General features: G+C 55.6%; 2 non-coding genes and 1 pseudogene across 2 annotated transcripts; all 3 read left to right on the forward strand.

Moving 5' to 3' along the window:
* The first annotated feature begins 2330 nt into the window (after positions 1-2330).
* On the forward strand, positions 2331-4140 carry LOC144423667 (small subunit ribosomal RNA). Its single transcript, XR_013476132.1, has one exon. It is a non-coding gene; the product is annotated as a small subunit ribosomal RNA (ribosomal RNA).
* Positions 4141-4438: 298 nt separating this feature from the next.
* LOC144423463 (5.8S ribosomal RNA) lies at positions 4439-4592 on the forward strand. Its single transcript, XR_013475957.1, has one exon. It is a non-coding gene; the product is annotated as a 5.8S ribosomal RNA (ribosomal RNA).
* A 288-nt stretch (positions 4593-4880) lies between these two features.
* The window catches only part of LOC144423761 (large subunit ribosomal RNA), a 3696-nt pseudogene continuing 3576 nt past the window's right edge, over positions 4881-5000 (forward strand).

The following is a 5000-nucleotide window of genomic DNA, read 5'->3' on the forward strand; positions in this document are numbered from 1 at the left end:
GCCGGCATCGGCGTCGAAAGAAGCCGAGCCGAAAAAAGTTAAAGTACAAACGTGCAAGCATACTAACCTAACCCTAGGTAAGGCATGTCAGAGCGAAAGACAGTAAACTCGAATGAGCCAAGAAATAGCGGTGCGGGGCCGGTCGGAGCGCACCCTTTTCTCGGTGGCTGGCGGGCGAGAGAGTGCTGCGTCGCCGGCATCGGCGTCGAAAGAAGCCGAGCCGAAAAAAGTTAAAGTACAAACGTGCAAGCATACTAACCTAACCCTAGGTAAGGCATGTCAGAGCGAAAGACAGTAATTTCGAATGAGCCAAGAAAGAGCGGTGCGGGGCCGGTCGGAGCGCACCCTTTTCTCGGTGGCTGGCGGGCGAGAGAGTGCTGCGTCGCCGGCATCGGCGTCGAAAGAAGCCGAGCCAAAAAAAGTTAAAGTACAAACGTGCAAGCATACTAACCTAACCCTAGGTAAGGCATGTCAGAGCGAAAGACAGTAATTTCGAATGAGCCAAGAAAGAGCGGTGCGGGGCCGGTCGGAGCGCACCCTTTTCTCGGTGGCTGGCGGGCGAGAGAGTGCTGCGTCGCCGGCATCGGCGTCGAAAGAAGCCGAGCCAAAAAAAGTTAAAGTACAAACGTGCAAGCATACTAACCTAGCCCTAGGTAAGGCATGTCAGAGCGAAAGACAGTAAACTCGAATGAGCCAAGAAAGAGCGGTGCGGGGCCGGTCGGAGCGCACCCTTTTCTCGGTGGCTGGCGGGCGAGAGAGTGCTGCGTCGCCGGCATCGGCGTCGAAAGAAGCCGAGCCAAAAAAAGTTAAAGTACAAACGTGCAAGCATACTAACCTAACCCTAGGTAAGGCATGTCAGAGCGAAAGACAGTAAACTCGAATGAGCCAAGAAAGAGCGGTGCGGGGCCGGTCGGAGCGCACCCTTTTCTCGGTGGCTGGCGGGCGAGAGAGTGCTGCGTCGCCGGCATCGGCGTCGAAAGAAGCCGAGCCGAAAAAAGTTAAAGTACAAAGGTGCAAGCATACTAACCTAGCCCTAGGTAAGGCATGTCAGAGCGAAAGACAGTAATTTCGAATGAGCCAAGAAAGAGCGGTGCGGGGCCGGTCGGAGCGCACCCTTTTCTCGGTGGCTGGCGGGCGAGAGAGTGCTGCGTCGCCGGCATCGGCGTCGAAAGAAGCCGAGCCGAAAAAAGTTAAAGTACAAACGTGCAAGCATACTAACCTAACCCTAGGTAAGGCATGTCAGAGCGAAAGACAGTAAACTCGAATGAGCCAAGAAAGAGCGGTGCGGGGCCGGTCGGAGCGCACCCTTTTCTCGGTGGCTGGCGGGCGAGAGAGTGCTGCGTCGCCGGCATCGGCGTCGAAAGAAGCCGAGCCGAAAAAAGTTAAAGTACAAACGTGCAAGCATACTAACCTAACCCTAGGTAAGGCATGTCAGAGCGAAAGACAGTAATTTCGAATGAGCCAAGAAAGAGCGGTGCGGGGCCGGTCGGAGCGCACCCTTTTCTCGGTGGCTGGCGGGCGAGAGAGTGCTGCGTCGCCGGCATCGGCGTCGAAAGAAGCCGAGCCAAAAAAAGTTAAAGTACAAACGTGCAAGCATACTAACCTAACCCTAGGTAAGGCATGTCAGAGCGAAAGACAGTAAACTCGAATGAGCCATAAAAGAGCGGTGCGGGGCCGGTCGGAGCGCACCCTTTTCTCGGTGGCTGGCGGGCGAGAGAGTGCTGCGTCGCCGGCATCGGCGTCGAAAGAAGCCGAGCCGAAAAAAGTTAAAGTACAAACGTGCAAGCATACTAACCTAACCCTAGGTAAGGCATGTCAGAGCGAAAGACAGTAATTTCGAATGAGCCAAGAAAGAGCGGTGCGGGGCCGGTCGGAGCGCACCCTTTTCTCGGTGGCTGGCGGGCGAGAGAGTGCTGCGTCGCCGGCATCGGCGTCGAAAGAAGCCGAGCCGAAAAAAGTTAAAGTACAAACGCGATGCTAATGAGCGAGCCGTTGTCTCGACTAATATGTAGGGGGCGTTCGATCGAGCGTCTGGCTTGAGCGCTTGTCGGCCTAGCAGAACGGTCGCATTGTTATGCCCGGGTTTTAGGCACCGCTGCAGGCGGCCGGCAGAGCTCTTGTTTGTGCGAAACTGAATGGATCGAGCCCGAGAGAGGGCGAGCAAAGAAAAAACGCAAATCGCTCCGCCTGGCACTGCCGGCGAGAGCGTGGACGTCGCGGCCAGCGACTGTCGAAGCTGAGTACGGCCGCAGGCGATCGCCTCGGTCTTAAACGAATGCGACGAGCACGCGCCGGGCGGCCCAGCAAGGGCCGAGCGCAGCTGTCGCAGCTATCTGGTTGATCCTGCCAGTAGTGATATGCTTGTCTCAAAGATTAAGCCATGCAGGTGCAAGTACGAGTTCTCGTAAAGCGAAACTGCGAATGGCTCATTAAATCAGTCTTGGTTTATTTGGTCTCGTAAGCGAAGTGGATAACTGTGGTAATTCTAGAGCTAATACATGCATTAAGCGCCGACTTCGGGAGGCGCGCTTTTATCAGATCAAAACCGACCGGGTTCGTCCTGTGACGTTTGATGACTCTGGATAACCACGCGGATCGTACGGTCTCTGCACCGACGACGTATCATTCAAGTGTCTGCCCTATCAACTGTCGAAGGTACGCTACGTGCCTACCTTTGTGATAACGGGTAACGGGGAATCAGGGTTCGATTCCGGAGAGGGAGCCTGAGAAACGGCTACCACATCCAAGGAAGGCAGCAGGCGCGCAAATTACCCATTCCCGACACGGGGAGGTAGTGACGAAAAATAACAATACAGGACTCTAACGAGGCCCTGTAATTGGAATGAGTACATCCTAAAACTCTTAACGAGTATCCATTGGAGGGCAAGTCTGGTGCCAGCAGCCGCGGTAATTCCAGCTCCAACAGTGTATGCTAAAGTTGTTGCGGTTGAAAAGCTCGTAGGTGGATTTTGGGCGAGCGCCGCCGGTCCGTCGCAAGGCGTGTCACTGGTTGCGTTCGTCTCACCTTCGGTTCTCCGTCGGTGCTCTTGACTGAGTGTCGGCGGTGGCCGATAAGTTTACTTTGAAAAAATTAGAGTGTTCAAAGCAGCCTGTTCGCCTGCATAGTGTTGCATGGAATAATGGAATAGGACCTCGGTTCTATTTTGTTGGTTTTCGGAGCACGAGGTAATGATTAAGAGGGACAGACGGGGGCGTCCGTACTCTGCCGTTAGAGGTGAAATTCTTTGATCGGCGGAAGACGAACTACTGCGAAAGCATTCGCCAAGAATGTTTTCTTTAATCAAGAGCGAAAGTCAGAGGTTCGAAGACGATCAGATACCGTCCTAGTTCTGACTATAAACGATGCCAACTAGCGATCGGGAGGCGTTACCATGACGACCTTTCCGGCAGCTTCCGGGAAACCAAAGTCTTTGGGTTCCGGGGGAAGAATGGTTGCAAAGCTGAAACTTAAAGGAATTGACGGAAGGGCACCACCAGGAGTGGAGCCTGCGGCTTAATTTGACTCAACACGGGGAAACTCACCCGGCCCGGACACAGGTAGGATTGACAGATTGAGAGCTCTTTCTTGATTCTGTGGGTGGTGGTGCATGGCCGTTCTTAGTTGGTGGAGCGATTTGTCTGGTTAATTCCGATAACGAACGAGACTCTGGCATGCTAAATAGTTACGCGACCTTCTCGGTCGGCGTCTAACTTCTTAGAGGGACTAGTGGCGTTTAGCCACACGAGATTGAGCAATAACAGGTCTGTGATGCCCTTAGATGTCCGGGGCCGCACGCGCGCTACACTGAGTGAAGCAGCGAGTGTCTAACCTAGGCCGAAAGGTCCGGGTAACCCGTTGAACCTCATTCGTGATTGGGATAGGGACTTGCAATTGTTTCCCTTGAACGAGGAATTCCCAGTAAGCGCAAGTCATCAACTTGCGTTGATTACGTCCCTGCCCTTTGTACACACCGCCCGTCGCTACTACCGATTGAATGGTTTAGTGAGATCCTTGGATCGGCCCCGTCGCGGCTGGCAACGGCCGCGTCGGCGTGTCGAGAAGACGATCAAACTTGATCATTTAGAGGAAGTAAAAGTCGTAACAAGGTTTCCGTAGGTGAACCTGCGGAAGGATCATTACCGAAAGTGGTGGTAGGCCCCGGCCGACCGCGCACTTAATTGTCTTTGGGTGCCGCCGAGAGGGCGGCCGTCAATCGGGGTTCCGCCCCGTGCGACACGCGTAACACGTTGGCATAGCAAGGCAGCCGAGTGCGATGGTGGCTTCTGGGCACCGCGCTCGATGTGCCGCCGGCCCAGCCCGGCGGTCGCTCGGCGCCGTTTGTTGGTGTTTTTGTGCAGTTGTTGTCGGTGGTGGTTTTGTGGTCGATCCCACAGTGTGACGTCCGCGCGCTTCGGCGCCGGGCGAAACGTCGAGGACGACTCTTAACGGTGGATCACTCGGCTCGCGAGTCGATGAAGGACGCAGCCAAGTGCGAGAAGTAATGTTAATTGCAGAACACATTGAACGTCGACCTTCTGAACGCGAATTGCGGTCTCGGGTCAATCCCGGGACCGCGTCTGCCTCAGGGTCGCGTTCGTCCTCACCCGAGGGCCGTCGCCTGACCTCTGCGAAGACGGCCGGGCGTCGCCCCAAGTTGAAGCGGTCGCCGAGCTTTCTCGGCGCGACCGCGTGTCCCGTACACCGCCGGCCCCTCGACGTGTTCAACTACGTTCGAGGGGCGGGTCCAGGTCGGTCGGTCCGGTCACGAGATCAAGACCGACCGTGGGCCAAGGCGGCGACGGTACGCGCTCGGTCGGCGCCGGCGGCGACGACTTGCGATGCCAGCGGGCCGTGTAAGAAGCGGCCCGCTTGACACATACGACCTGAGTTCAGGCGAGAGCACCCGCTGAATTTAAGCATATTATTAAGCGGAGGAAAAGAAACCAACAGGGATTCCCTGAGTAACGGCGAGTGAACCGGGAAGAGTCCAGCGTCGAAT

The sequence above is a fragment of the Styela clava genome, chromosome 5, assembly GCF_964204865.1.
Source record: "Styela clava chromosome 5, kaStyClav1.hap1.2, whole genome shotgun sequence".
Lineage (NCBI taxonomy): Eukaryota > Metazoa > Chordata > Ascidiacea > Stolidobranchia > Styelidae > Styela > Styela clava.